This window comes from Pristiophorus japonicus, chromosome 20 (assembly GCF_044704955.1).
Source record: "Pristiophorus japonicus isolate sPriJap1 chromosome 20, sPriJap1.hap1, whole genome shotgun sequence".
NCBI classification, from domain to species: Eukaryota; Metazoa; Chordata; class Chondrichthyes; family Pristiophoridae; genus Pristiophorus; species Pristiophorus japonicus.
Window position 1 is genome coordinate 74905217 of NC_091996.1, and position 16346 is coordinate 74921562.

Here is a 16346-nt window from a genome sequence, read left to right on the forward strand (position 1 = left end):
AGAAGGATGAGGGGTGATCTTATAGAAACATTTAAAATCATGAAAGGGATAGACAAGATAGAGGCAGAGAGGTTGTTTCCACTGGTCGGGGAGACTAGAACTAGGGGGCACAGCCTCAAAATACGGGGGAGACAATTTAAAACCGAGTTGAGAAAAATTTTCTTCTCCCAGAGGGTTGTGAATCTGTGGAATTCTCTGCCCAAGGAAGCAGTTGAGGCTAGCTCATTGAATGTTTTCAAGTCAAAGATAGATAGATTTTTAACCAATAAGGGAATTAAGGGTTACGGGGAGAGGGCGGGTAAGTGGAGCTGAGTCCACGGCCAGATCAGCCATGATCTTATTGAATGGCGGGGCAGGCTCGAGGGGCTAGATGGCCTACTCCTGTTCCTAATTCTTATGTTCTTATGTTCTTATGTCTACGAAGATTCTGGAAATTGTTGGATTACCTTGGCTGGAACCTTCTTAGAAGATTTTTGGACCCAGAGGCAGCGCTGGAAAATGTTTAATTTTTTTTCTTTAATGGTATGACCTGATTACCCTCAACATCGAAGGAGCAGCATTTTTGGTAAGTTTAGATTTGAAATTTTTTCTTATTTACATACATACAGTTCCTGTTGCATTTTTAATTTTGCTAAAACTTAAATAATGAATCAGAGAGCTCATTGGGCCCAGGATAGGGTGCGGGTTTCTGTAAGTGAAGGTGAGGGTTTTCCTACGGTGCTTGTAGGGTCTGTGCGCAGGTTCTAAACATTTATTTTGGGAGGAAACTTGGCCCTCTGCCCAGAAATGGCACAGGAGCCTTCTTTGCAGGTACACCATCACCAGAATGTTTGGCACCAGACACCGCGCACCAACATTGGGGAATCTTCAAACTGATCTTCAGCACCAAAATATCTCTGGCCACCGAAAAAACGGCGCCCAGTGCTGGGGAAAATTTGGGCCATAAAAGTGAAGAGAGTAGCTAAAGTAAACATTGGTCCCTTAGAGGATGAGGCTGAATTAATAATGTGAAACAAGGAAATGGCTGAGACTTTGAACAAGTAGTTTGCATCGGTCTTCATGGTAGAAGACACTAATAGCATCCCAATAATAATAGATAATCAAGGAACTTAAAACAATCACTATCACTAGAGAAAAAGTACTGGGCAAACTAATGGGACTAAAGGTGGACAAGTTCCCTGGACCTGATGGCCTGCATCCTAGGGTCTTAAAAGAAGTGGCTGCAGAGATAGTGGATGAATTGGTTGTAATCTACCAAAATTCCCTAGATCCTGGAGAGGTCCCAGCGGATTGGAAAACCGCAAATGTAACGGCCGTATTCGAGAGAAGGGAAACTTTTCTCTCGATACACAGCAATTATCCCCTTAAACCTTCTCATTAGATTTTCCTTTCTCAAGTGTTTGAATTGTATCTCTACTTAAGAGCCCAGAATATTCATATTAATTTAAGCTTCTTAATTTTGAAATGTCCCAATATCTTTAAAATTTAATTCAGCAATTCAAAAGTTGTTCCTTGCTGAATTAAGAAAACACATGTCAGTGGAAATTGTTATAATAGGTTTATAAGGCGGCGGAGCAAAACATTGACGCAATTACGTCACTTCATGTAATTTTACACATCAGAGATACAAGTGCTCGCAATTCATTTACAGGGCTACTTCCCCACCTCGAGCACTTCTGTCTCTTATCAGAGAAAACAGCATTTTAGATTGTTTCCAAACTTTTTAATATTATTTCTAAACTGTTTAGTATTATTTCTTTTAAAAAGGTTTCCAAACCGAAGATTTTCCAATACAACCAAAATGTTTACCAAGGAGAATCACCTCAAATGTCTCAAAATTCCAGTTCAAATATTGTACTGCCAATCTTTTTTTTTAAATCTCTTTTACGGAACTAGAAACTTTCACGTAATTTAAAATAACCATAATTTCACCGTGGTCACAATGTAAGTCAGGTTGTTTACAATTTATTAGTTAACCTCAATAATTCCAATCAAATTCAGACCAATATCTGATTAACCACAATTCAGAGCAGATAAAATATAAAATAGTACAGTAAATTACATCATTTTTTCTTCAAATGCCTTTCCAAATAACTAAAAATATTGAATAACTGGAGAAAAATTAGTTTTCGCATTTAACAAACTTCACACACATTCTACACAAGGAAAAAGAGGGCGGAGCTTCCATTGTAGCTTCGAGAAATTCATGCAGGCTTTTAAAAAAAAGGGATTACTTTAAAATGGACAGGATATTTTCCTTCTTTCTTTATCTCATTTTAATTATTCAATCCAATGTAATCAAAGATTATAAGTTTTTGACAAGTAAGTGGGCATCTCAGGTTTGCAATAACCAAATTGATTTAAAATGAGACAACACATTTTTAATTTAAACTATACAAGACAATTGCATTTTTTTTTACTATAATCTAATTAAAACCTTCAAATTCATTTTTTTTAGCAACTGTAACTTCAAGGCCAAAGGTTATCTTTTTTCATAGCTCCCTAAATCATAGTCAAAACAATGAGGGAAACTGCCACACTAACACATTTTCACACAAACTACATACATTCCACTCAGCAAATCTTCTGTTTTATTTCTCTCAGCACAAAAGCTAAAACGTTTAAGCAGATTCCATTTAAAAAAAAAATGTCGTCTCAGCAAATTATTCTCGAATTCCATTTTTTTCCTTCCTTTGCTGAGTTCTCAAATTTGTTAGCAGCATCCGAGATATTTTAGCCTCTGTATCTCCCACTCCTGTCTCCCACTCTCTCCCTTGCTCGTTATGCTTCTCGCAGAGGTGTGTTACGTAAGCCAGTTCCTATCCAGCTTCTTAAGTTTAGCCTTCTCATTTACTTGGGATACTATCTCGTCCAAGTGCTCAGAGTAACTACATCCAGTTTGCCGTATCATAATATTGGTGGTGGCGAGGAGGAAGTGTTTCAAATCAGCATTCTCTAATTCGCTGTGTCCTTGCTTCCAAGCACCCCATCGAACCTTCATGTCAATGGGCCGCTCGGATAGTGTTATGGGGCCTAACTCATTAACACAAGCTTGTAGTTCAGAAGCATTGAGGGGAACGGAGCGCTGTTCGGAGAGCTTTGCACCCCCTTGTCATCGTAGGCCTGGGTGCTAACGATGACACACAGGGGTCTGCCCTTTACTATTGTCGGGGGACACCCCGGGATCTGCCCAACCATCATGCCGGCCATGCTGATATGCCTTTTCTTTCAGTGTGTCCCATTCTATCATTTCTCCTCCGCCCGCTGAATCATATGATAATGGCAGCCACAACTTGCTTTCCTTTCAGGTCTTTCACCTCCAGCTCTGGCTGTTTTATAGGTCCTTGCCTCCTGTCTGTTTTTCTTTTAGCACTTCTATCTCTTCACTTTGTTTCTTACAGCGCTCATCCTCTCTTTGAGCACAGTAAAATACTGCATAGGCGAGTAGCTGAGTAGCTTTATCACTCGGTCTCCTTTGGTTAAACATTGTCAATAATACCTGTGCTTCATCCTCACAGGCACCTCTGTCTAATTTACTCTTATAAGCGTTAACAAAACTCTTACTAACCATTTTGTGATTTTCCGAACAGACCTCGAACATCACGACTATCGGCTCACAATCCACGGGCACTCCCCACGAAGGGTTAATCCCTCGAGCGTGGCAACTTATCAAGCGACCAGTCTTGAGGTCCGATCTATTATACAATACCAACCGCTTTGCCTTGTCCCATCTAGGATGCCAATTTGTAACCGTTTTAAAGGTTCTTGGACAAGACACCATTAGGCAGCAGTATGTTTGAGCAGATGAAGATTTATTAAGCTTACAGTGTAATATACTTAACAGGCGATAGCTCTTGGTCTCTGGAACCTCTCCGACATAGGTGACGTTGTCTTCAGTCTGTTCTTTGTCCTCTGTGTGAAACTATTCCTTGAGTATCGATGTTTTAATCCATTTCTTATCAAAGGTTCGTTTGGCCAGTGTCCATATATAGTCTTTAATAAAATAACCTTTAATTGGTTCTAGTGGTCAAAATACAACTGTCACTCAGACTGCTTTTTGACTGCCTTTGTGTACATTCGAACAGTCTCTAACATTTCCATGTCCACAGAGACATGGGGAAGATTAGTTGTTCAACGACAACAACTAAATATATATGTGTATGATCCCCATCTACTACGAATCTCCAATGCTCTAAGAGAGTGTAGAACTGAACCCAGCCAGAGTCAGCACCTTCAGGGGAGGAGAGGGAGGTGCCGAAATCACGACTCTCAATAAAAGACTCCAACACAATCAGCTCCGGTAGATGTTCCTCTAATTTTTACTTGCAGCAAGGAAGAGCCTCACTCAGTCAAAGGCTAAGCGACGACTCCCAAAATGATAGTTTCACAAAGTATTTATACAGTAAAAAACAAATTATGGTTCCATCCTGTGTATTGGTTCTACCTTTGCAGTCAACGGAAACAGATAAAGAGTTAATGATTACCACATCCTTGTTTTTACATTTTTCTCAAATGTTTATTTTGTGAGTGATTTTGGTGGGCCAGACAGCAATGACTTGATTAGGGTGTGATAATGTGCTATTACCAGCTTTTCATTGTTTTAGGATTGTCCAGTTTCCTGGCCAGTTATTTGGGCCCATGATTTCCATAGTGGTTGATTGGGTACTTGGCTTCTTGCATATTATGGATGAGTTCTGTACAAGAGATAATGGATTTGAGTATCTCTTGGGGGGTGAATTGATAATAAAGGGGAGCACAATGGGTGGTACTTATCTCAGCAAGACAGTCTTAATGTTGTCTGGTGGCTATTAATCAGCTATCAGCAGTTTCAGTCAGGGTTAGCATGTTTATGCAAACAGACTGTCTGTTGCAGAAGTTTCTAGCGGGGCCTGGACTCCATTTTGTTTTATGGCAAAAAGGGTACAAAAAAATTGTAATGCAACTTTAAAAAATATATTTCCACATCCCCCCCCCCCCCCCTTTTGTCTTTCACAAGGACAACTTAATCCATTCTAATCTTGCATAGTCTTTCTATTTCCATTTCCACACAAGAACCTTCAGTAGTTGTTGCTACCATAACCCTAACAGTGGTCTCGGTTGGTAACAGTGTTTTTCCCAACCTGGCACAGCAACACTTAGTCTTCGCCCTATATCTTTTGTTTGTCTTGATTATCAGCAAGAATATGATCAAACCCTGTACCAAAGATCTCCTTAGGGATCCCAACCATCCTGATGCCCACTCCCACAAGGTGGTACCGTCCTGGCCAATAGTTTGTTTGTACTCTATTACCTTTTTCCTAATATATATTCAGCTAGACTGCCGATCTCTTCTGACTTATCCGGGATATACGTATAGCATTCTTCACCAATTAACGCGCATGTCCCTCCTTCTTTGGCTAGGTGATAATCTAAGGCCATACGATTTTGGAGAGCCACTGTTCGAATGGCTACCATTTCATCGTTCACCGCTTCAAAGGCTTGGGAAGTTGCGTTGGCTACTAATTCTACTAAATTAGCCAGTTCCCGTAATTGCCATTCAGTTGATGCTATTCCATAGGGTGGTATCATTACCTTGAATATTCCATTTAGCCATGTCAAATCCCGTTTAACTCTATGACTTCCATAGGCATCCCTTAGAGTCTTTGTTGTCCTAATAAAGGGTACCACATATCCTAAGTAACAGGACCCTGTCCAGTTGGCTGGTAACCATGGGTAGGCTTTACGGCCACAAATAAAATGACTTGCCATTTAGTCATTTGGGAACACTTGCTGTGTCCCATTTCTAGTCCTTTAGTCTCATTACTCACTAGGCATATTATACCTTCAGGATTTCCTATTCTGGGAGTAATGCTTAGGAAGGGTGGCTGATGGTTATTATTATAATCGGGCTGGTACCATCCCTGGAAGGCTGTAAGTTTATACCCTGCTGACCTCCATTCTGTTTGCTTCTTCGTTTCTGACACCTTGGTTAGGTTTATCTTATTTTGCACTATCAACCATTCTACCATTTCTGATTCATTAAAGGGGATGGATCTTAGGGGAATACCCCCTTGGAGGTGGACAGGTACATGGGAACATATCCAACAACTTGACAAGTCTCGTTCTTGACCATACTTATGACTCAGCGCCATAAATACATTTACCTGCAGTTCCCTTTGTTCGCGTTTCTGTACCCCTGATATTATCAATAACGCAAAGCAAAACCCTGTCAAGCCCAGCACCATCAGTCCCCATAGTCCATACAGTTCCTTATTCAGCCTTCCTTTTTCTGTTCCTCTGGTTCCTTCTTCCCTTCCTCCTGGTCGGGTGCCCTTTTGCAATGGGACACATGGATCCATGTTGGTCTTTCCTTTACCTTGATTGCAGTATTGGTCACCAGCAAGACCTGGTATGGTCCTTCAAATCTTGGCTGTAGACTGCTTTTTCTTTTAAAGATTTTGATGTAAACGAATTCCCCGGGCTCCAGATTATGACATTTCCCTTCTGCTGGCTTGACTTGAGCTTCTTTTACCTGTGAATGAAAGCTGGAAATACATTTGGTTAGTGCAATACAATAATTCAACATATTTTCTTCCATTTTGTGGATGTCCATTTGTTTTGCAGGAAACGGTGCTGTAAAAGGTAGTCGTTGGGGACGTCCCATAACTATCTCATGCGGTGACAGGCCTGTTATTCTGTTGGTTGTAGATTGCATTACCATCAAAGCTAAGGGCAGCAGTTCTGTCCATTTCAGTCCAGTGTCATTGCATAGTTTTGCCAGCTTATTTTTAAGCATTCCATTATATCTTTCAACAAGTCCAGCTGATTGTGGATGATAACTGCAATGAAAATGTTGGTTAATCTGTAAAGCTTTACACATTTCTTTTCTAACAGTTCCCGTGAAATATGACCCATTATCACCAGAAAGCTTAGCAGGGATTCCGAAGCGCGGTATGATTTCTTTTAATAAAAAATTTAGCAACAGTAGTGGCATTGGCCTTTTTACATGGAAAGGCTTCAATCCATCTAGAGAACACATCTACAATAACTAATACATACTTGAATCCCTTACACATAGGTAGCTCAATAAAATCCATTTGTAAATGTACAAAAGGCCCCATTGGATTTGGATGGGAGGCAGATTCTACTTTTTCTGTCTTACCCGGATTCATTGTCTGACAGGTAACACAATTTTCACAGATTTGTTTTGCAATTGCCGAAATACCTGGTGCATACCAAGTTGCCAAAATATAATCTGCCGTCCCCCCTTTGCCCACATGTGTGAATGTATGAATACATCGGGCAACCCATGGAAGTAAGGATCTAGGCACCACCACGCGGCCGTCATGGTGAACCCATATTCCTTCTGGATTTTTATAACATTGATCCTTCGTCCAGGTCACCACCTCCTCCGTACTGGCCTGTGTCTGAAAGGCCAGCACATCATTAATAGTGGGTGGCGGATCTGAGCAATTATTTTTTCCTGAGTGTAAACAATGACAGCTGCATCCCCCCTTTTGACAGAGCTGCTCTCTTAGCTGCATTATCAGCTCTGACATTTCCAAGTGCTACCTCATTCAACTGGCCTGTATGTGCTTGGCATTTGATAATGGCAAGTTTTAAGGGGCATTGAATGGCTTGCAGAAGATTTTCTACTTGTTCTGCATTCTTGATAGTGGTTCCTGAGGAAGTCAGGTACTCGCGAATTTTCCAAATTTGTCCATAGTCATGTGTTACCCCAAAAGCATACCTGGAGTCGGTGTAGATATTAACCGTTTGTCCTTCAGCCAGAATACGGGCTCGAGTCAATGCAAATAATTCGGCTTGTTGGGCTGAAAAGGAGTATGGAAGGGAGGCGGTTTCAACAACATTAAACTGGGTTACAATTGCATAAGCCGCTTTAGGTTGGCCCCTGTCATTTCGTAAGGCTGATCCGTCAACATAGTACACTAGATCAGGGTTACACATTGGTACATCTGTTAAATCGATACGTGATTTAGTTACTAATTCGGTTACCATTTCACATGAATGGGGTTCATCGTCTTCTTCCGTGGGGAGTAGAGTGGCTGGATTTAAGGTGTACATCTTTTAATGATAAGGTTTGGATTTGATAACAGTTCAACTTCATATTTAGTGGTTCTTGCAGAAGTTAGGTGTTGAGTAGCACATTTAGTAAGTAAAATCTCGACAGAGTGTGGGATATATAAAATGGTTTGATGATTTAGAGTTATTGTCTGAGTCTGTTGGACAGCGTAATAAGCTGCTGCCAAAGAAGGAAGACATCCTGGTAGTCCGCGTGCCACTGGATCTAGTTGGGTATTGAAATACGCTACCGGTCGCTGCCTATTCCTATGTAGCTGAGTCAAAACAGATTGTGCAAAACCCGACTTGTGATGAACAAATAAGTTGAATGGCTTAGTGTAATCTAGTAATCCCAAGGCTGGTGCTGAAGTGAGGGACTGCTTAAGATTCTGGAAAGCATTCTGGGATACTTCATTCCAAATCAACTTTTCTGGCAGTGAGGGCATGGATATGTCTAACAATGGTCTAACCATCTTGGAATAACTCATCATCCATTGCCTGCAATATCCTGACATGCCGAAGAAATGTTTCATTTCTCTCTTGGTTACTGGTAGTGGAGCAGAGCAGATTGCTTTTACTCGGTCTTGTGTCAATTGTATCGTATCTCTGACCAATTCGTGTCCTAGATACCGAACCCTTTGAGACAAATTGTAACTTCGCCTTTGACACATTGTGTCCTTTCGAGGCTAAGGCTTTTAATAACACAAGAGAATCTGTTTCACAGGCTAATTTGGAGGGTGAGGCGAGCAGTAAGTCATTAAAATACTGTACAAGTCTAGAAGCTGCTGGTAAAATTACATCTTCCAGCATTGTGAAAATATAGTAGGACTTTTGGTAAATCTCTGCGGGAGTCTTGTCCACGTACGTGAAGGCAAGCAGGAATTGGGACTCTGGATGAATGGGTATGGAGAAAAATGTTGAACATAGATCAATCACCGTATAATACGTTGAGTTTGCCGGAATACTGGCAAGTATAGTCGCAGGATTGTGCACCACCGGATAAGCTGGGAATTCCGATTCATTCACAGCTCTTAGGTCTTGGACAAACCTCCATTCATCACTATTGGGCTTTTGAACCGGAAAAAAACGGACTTCTCATTTATGTTTATAGTGATTCACAGATCACAGAATGCAAAGTACTTGTTTTATAATTGTGTGCCCAACTTCTGTTTTAGAAGCTGAACATCAAAAACTCCAATCTTTTGCTCTGTAATTTCAATTTTATGATAGTATCTCATAAATTACATCTTTTTAAGCTTCAGCTTCTGACGCAGTAGTTGTATAATTTTATTAAAAAGGCTTCCAAACCCAAGATTTTCCAATACAACTAAAATGTTTGTCAAGGAGAATCACCTGAAATATCTCAAAATCCCAATTCAAATATTGTACTGCCAATCTTTTATTTAAAACGCTTTTTACTGAGCTAGAAGCTTTCGTGTCAAGGTTTTACACAAAGGAAAATGGGGGTGTCCTTCCCCAGCCTCGAGAGACCCACACAGGCTTTTAAAAAAAAAGGCATTACAACTTCCCTTCTCCGTTCTTTATCTCATTCCTAGACTAACTTTATTGTCTTTCAACCCAATATAATCAATGATTGCGTATTTTCTTTTGAGCATGTCGAAAAAAATTTTTTAAACCAACAGGACCACTCATTTTTATCTTTTGCTCAACAAATCTATCCTTTGTGCATTTCCTAGTTCCGTAACTTATCATACAAATAAATCCACACCTGTGTTTCTAACTTAAAATGTAATTCAATTCTAGGTTCACACTTTCTTAAAACTTCCCACATACAGGACAACACTATGAAGGGTTAAAAAAAAAACCTTCACCCTGTTTGAAAAAGTGGGTGGAGCTAAAATAGCAGTCAGCTCCACCACTTTCTCAAACAGGCTTTCAGACACATGAAAAATTCCGCAGTCAAAAATCACACAAGCACTCTCATTCTAAGACAGACATTCACAAAAGTCTCTCTTCATTCAACAAAGCTTATTGTTTGGCTAGCTCTATTTTTGGATCCATACATCACTTAAGATAGTCAAAAAGTTTTTTTTCCTTTCTTACATATTGATTTACTTCCTCTGTTAATTTTACGTGGGCTTGAAGAATTGGAACCCAGGTCTTTTCTATTTCTTTCTTTTTACCTCTTCTACCTGGGTCTCTGTCTATAAGACACTCCTCGAGACATGTTATTCTTTCTAAATTAAAAGAACCATTGGGTGGAAATGGCCTGTTTTCACTCTTAGTCCATTTTACCCTTTTTTTTTTAGGTGGTCAATTGAAGACTGACCACAATTCTGGAGCATAAAATAGGCTGGTGTGCCCTTTGGTGGTGTTTTACTTGCTCCAGCACCCATTCTGGATGATTAAGATTTTTCACAGTTTCTGATCTCACAATCCTTTCGGTCAACCGAGTTCTCTACGCCCACTTCTCCTGGCTGTCACGTGGCTTGAAAAGGCTCTTAATTCGGGCTCAGCCTGGGTGTGCGAGATATGTTGACATGAACCAACCGTAGTTGATCAGTTACTGTTTCTTTTCTCAATCAATCCTTGTTTTTTTCCCCCCGAATCACAATTTTCCCGAGTGACTCTTCCCGTTTCTCTAATTGCAATGTCGCACAAAAGTATTGAACACAACAGTATAACTAAGATAATTAACATCCACGCGGGTATACAAATCATAGCCTTCAACTCTATCTAAACAGAGTCAATTCTCAGTCTGTGTTGTACGCCATTACAGTCCTTAGCTTATCTTAATAAAATTTATGGTCCTATCACACAAGGACCCGGATCCTATCGTACAAGGACCCTGTCCCTTCTAAGGCAGTCCTATCGCACAAGGAACTTTCCTTTAGGGACTTGTATTATTCTATCAAACAAGAATAATTCCTTTATGGTCCTATCACACAAGGACCCTGATCCTATTGTTGATTTCTGGATTCTTTTACCTCAATCTGGTTCAGCAAAATTACTGAAACAAATACCGTTTGTGCTTTAAACAAAGCAAGCTTTTATTTAAAAAGCAAATCCCGATCGGGGACTTTATCAGACAGAAGGAATGCAAGTCTGTTCGAACGCACCCACTTCCTACGGACAAAGTGACGTTACATTGTCAAGGCACGATGGTTATACATTTTCGGCAAAAGATAACAAGATAGGGCTAGAGTGACATCCTAGTTCAGCCTATCTTCTTAGATCCCTCTTTCCCTTTGTCCACTCATAAGCCGACCTAAGTATGGTCTGATTTTAAACAAAGACCTTCTGTTAATGTTTCAGGTTAATAACATGATTTAATAAGACCTTGAGGTTTTTCTGCAAGCTGTGGGTTTTGTTTCAATACATGTTAGTGTTGTAACATTTCGCAGTCTCGAGTCTGAGATGTCAAGGCTATTCCTCCATGAATTGTTTGTTAGCTTATACTGTCCCTATACAATTCCCACGTTCTCAACTTCAATGTCTCTATACATTTTTAAACATTCACATTCCCCCCTTTTATCATTCCATGATAACACTTAGGATCATTCTAGGAGTATCGCATTCATCCGTTCACACTCTATTTCCTGAATCATATTGTTGTTAGTGTCGAGTAGTTCTTTAGTTCGTTGGATCATAACTCGGGAGCCCTTGACCACAAGAGGGTTTGCTAACCTTGCCATCATTACTTTACAACAAAGGTTAAGGCAACCAACAATTAGATAGGATCTCCAAGATCCATCTGATAGCCAATCAAACCAGCTAGATCCTTCTGCTGGTGTGGATAACTTCTTCACCTTCCTTCTTATGTGATCAGCGAGATTGGTTATGTTTTCTGAACTATCAGGAATGTAAGTGCAACATTCAGATCCTATCAGGGCACATGTTCCCCCTTTCTCAGCTAACAGGTAATTGAGGGCCATTCGGTTTTGTAATGCTACGGTCCTTATTGCTACCATTTCAGCTGTGATGCCCTCCAGAGCTTCAGCAGTATTGTATTGGCCCCCCTCCTCTCGTGATAGTTTGGCTCTGAATCCATCTGACAGTCTCAGTTAGGGTTAGTGGAACGGGGCGCAAAGGAATTCCCCCTTTGGAATGTATAGGGAATGTGAACACACCCAACATTTAGAAAAGTTCCCATTTTGCGCATAAACATAAGACATGTACAAAAAGGTGTTTACCTGGAGCTCTCGTCTCTGTCTCCCCTCCCATGCGCCGAAACTGTCATATATCAACACTATTATACAGACTGTGGCATACAGACAGTTTCATCTTATGGCTCAGGATTCAGATAAATAGTCCAATTATTTTGCTGATTAAAAGAGTTCAGTTTTCCCGTCTCTCTTCTCAGGTCACCGTCGGTGTAGCTGGCTGTCTATCACTACGGGTAAAAGTTCAAACTGGTCCACGTTCCAATTAGGATGCCAACGGCCTTGTTCAGCTATGGAGAAGAGGATGTCTGGAACAGAAACAGGAGTTAGAATAACCAGTAAAATAGGTTCGTTCGAGGGTGGTGAGCTTGCAGTGGTGCAGGTGAACCCAGGCACTTTTCCCCTCAACCTTGGCTGCAGTGGGGGTAGTGAGTAACACCTGAAAAGGCCCCTCTCATTGTGGCTCTAATCCCTTCCGAATCCATACTTCCCTGGTGCCCCGAAGGACAATTTGGGTAAAACTGGGAGGTCGAGGTGAGCATCTTGAACCTGGTTGTGAGCTAGTCGCAGAGCCTGAGTCAGAGAAAGAACATAGGTGGTCATCAGTCGAGCTGAGATACCATATCTAGGAACAATTTCCCTCATTAACACCTTAACAACAGTTTGAGCCTTATTGTCCAGGGTAGGGTAGGCTTCAATCCATCTGCTAAACACATCTACTATTAATAACATATTTGTAACACTGAACTTTTTGCAACTCAATGTAGTCCAACTGAAATGTCTCAAAGGGACCTTCAGGTAGGGGCGTTTTACCCCAATCACAGGGGACTCCCTTCCCTGGATTATGTTGCTGGCAAACCAGGCAACGACTACTGATGTTCTGGGCGAGCGCCTGGAGTCTAGGGTGCCACCAAGTAGCCAAAAGTGTGTCACTCGTGGTCCTTGCTCCACAATGAGTAGCAAAATGCATACATTCAATAACCCATAGAGCCAACTCGTCAGACATGCAAGTCTGTTCCGCGGGAGTGGTTCAGAGTTTAGAAACATTGTCATAAGTACATCCATAATATTTCCACAACAGTTTATCTTTTTCAGGAGCGTCCTCCTGTGCTTTGATAACATCTTGGATGGTTGGCATTGGTTTTTCCGAGGCTAACTTATCCTTCGCAGGATTTTTAGTCTGACTCATCATTTTGGGCACTACCATCTGTTGGTCACGAGAGGCCTGTTTAGCCTCTTTGTCAGCACAGTGGTTCCCTATATCAACCGAGGATTTTCCGGTGGTGTGGGCGGTACATTTAACAACGGCAATGTGCTTGGGGAACATGAGGGCTTGCAACAAATCAGGTACTAGCTGTTTATATCTCATTCCCCTGTGAGGTTAGGAATCCCCTATTTTTCCATAATTGTCCGAAATCATGGGCCACCCCAAAGGCATACCTAGAGTCGGTATAGATATTGACTTTGAGATCTTTGGCCAAGATACAGGCTCGGGTGAGGGCGAATAGTTCAGCTTGTTGGGCAGAATAAGCAGTTTCAAAAGCGGCAGATTCCAAGACCTGATTCTCCTGGTTTACTATGGCGTATCCTGAGATTCGTGTACCTTCTGGATTAATTCCGTCAACATACATAATACAGTCTGGATCTTCAATTGGTACATCAACAAAATCTTCCCTGACTGATGTGGCCTCTTAAATTAAAGATAAACAATCATGACTGGGTTCTTCCTCATCTTGGGGTGGCTCAGTAAGAAAACAGGCCGGATTAATTGCAGTACAGTGCCGAAAGGTCAGTTTAGGATTGCCTGTGATTTCAGTGGGTTCTGTCGGATAGAGGGCCAGTTCACATTGCCCTGCACTGGGATCTCAATCGGATCAATGGGAGTATAACCCACTTGGGAGTGGTCCTCTGCCCACACATGAGGATCCACATAGTCAGGTATTTGCACATCCCGGCTGGTGGGGTCAGCCTCGTCTATAGCCTGGCGTACCATAACTTCCAAATCTTTAGCATGGTGGGGCTCTTTTTTTCAACCACGCTGCCCCTCGCTGCAGCAGGAACGCCATCTTGCCTCTGTCCTCGAGGTCGACTGCCTTGATCCTTTGATCTTCTTCCCCAGGAGTCCTGCCACTGGAGCTGGGAAGGTATTTTTAGATCGTTCCAGTCGGATCATTGCCACGCAGTCGTGATGGATGGTCTGTTCCTCAGGTGCTGCACTGGTCTGTTCTCTGGTGCCTAGCCCAAGCAAAGGTGAGGTTTTGCTCTGCCTCTGAGCACGGGGGACATCGATTGCTGGAGTGAAGAGGTCTTCCCATTTCCACTAGGATCGTATGCTAGGGTCACGTGATAGGGTGCCTGCGGCAGGTCCAGAGACCACCACTGAGGGGTTCTATTGGTATACTGCCGCTTAAGGGTTCCCTGTTTTACAATAATCCCATCATCTCTACACTCCAAATGCAACTGGAATTTGCAGAGGAGGTCTCTAGCCATCAAGTTACAGTCCAGATTGGTTGTGATAACAAATCGATGTTCCACCGATTCTTCCTGGTAACCCATTTTAACCGGTTCTGACACCGGGAATGTAGAGACTTGTCCCAGGAATCCTGACAGTCCCTGTGTTTCAGTGAAGGCGGGGAGTTTAAGCTTTGATTGTACAGAAGACATGAAGGCTCCCGTATCTATCAAGAAGGGTTGCCACTCATTCCGAATTTTTAACAATATCATCGGTTCGTCATCCAGGGAGGGTCCCTGCACAATCAAGCTGCGTAGTCAATACAAATCGGGGGACGGTTGGCCAAAGGGGTTGTTCTGGGAGAAGTTAGTGTAAGATCCCCGTCCTCTCCCTCCTTGCCCCCCTCCTCTTCCTCTTCCTTTTTCGTGCTGACGGGAGGGACAATTTCTATTCCAATGTCCTTCTTGCCCACAAATAAAGCATCCATCTCGTCTTTCCCAGCCCCGACCTCTTCCCATACCAGGCCGGGGACTGTAGGCCGGTCCGTAATTAGCAGGGCCCGGGCCATTTGGGTGTTTGATATAACCGTATCCCTGTTTATCCACCCAACCCTGCACGCAATACTGCGGTTCCATCTGGTATCCCCTTGGGTCGGGTTTTGGTCCTTCCACCCGAGGCGGCTCTTCCTTTCTAGTCACGTATTCAGTCTTGACCCGGGTTGGGGGCACACCTCCCCCCTCTCCTTTCTTTTCCTGCCAATAATATTTAACCGCCCTTTCCATCTGGGCTTTACTATTATCTGCCCAATTATTTGTCTGGATAGCGTGAGCAACCGAATAGGGCAGGCATTGAAGTAAGATAGCGCAGAATTGAGGAGAATCCTCTCCTGCCCTGAAGGCATTATCTCCTGATTGACTCCCGTATATTTCAATCGGCAGTTTCTTCACGCTTGGGTTTAGTTTCTAATACTGTGGCCATACTAATGGGCTTCTGGAGTGTCGTGGTGAGAGAATTGAAGATAGCGTTTAGGCGATCCTGGATATCGTTAGGGTGAGCAACCAACAATGCATCATGAGTAAATCGGGTGTGTTCAGTTGGGCTCAAGGTTTGCTTTACCAAGGCCCACAGGTCCCTTGATTCTGCATTATAAACTGAAATCGAGATATAGTTCTGCCCTTTCGAGTGTGAGATCTGGTCCTTTCGGCTATATTGCTTGTGAACTGGGGATCCGAATCGCTATCAGAGGATGAGGAGTCAGTTTGGGTTTGTTGCTTTGGTGGTATGGGGTTATTTTTAACTCCTCTTGCCGGAGTGTAAGGTGGAGGGTGTTGGGAAGAGAACTGGAGCAAGGGGCCAGGGGGGCGGGAGGCGCCGTTGGGCACTGAGTCAGTGACCACTCATCAATTTCATCAGCCTCGGTTAACACAAAGCCAGCCATTTGACTACGTAGTCGGTCAATACCTTTCTCAGAGGTTCCAGAGGATCTCTTAGTAAGTTTCTCGTGCGCACATTCTTTTTTTAAGATGTCTACAGTTTTAACATGTGTTCCCTCTGTCAATGAGAGTCCTAATTTAATAGCATTTATTTGCCAACTTGACAGAAGTGATGCATCTTTTAATTTTTGACAATAGTGTCGCCATGTTGCAATTAAATTTTTGTCTCCTTTTCCTCGTCCCCTTCTCCAAATTAATCCCTGTGCTTTTTTTGCT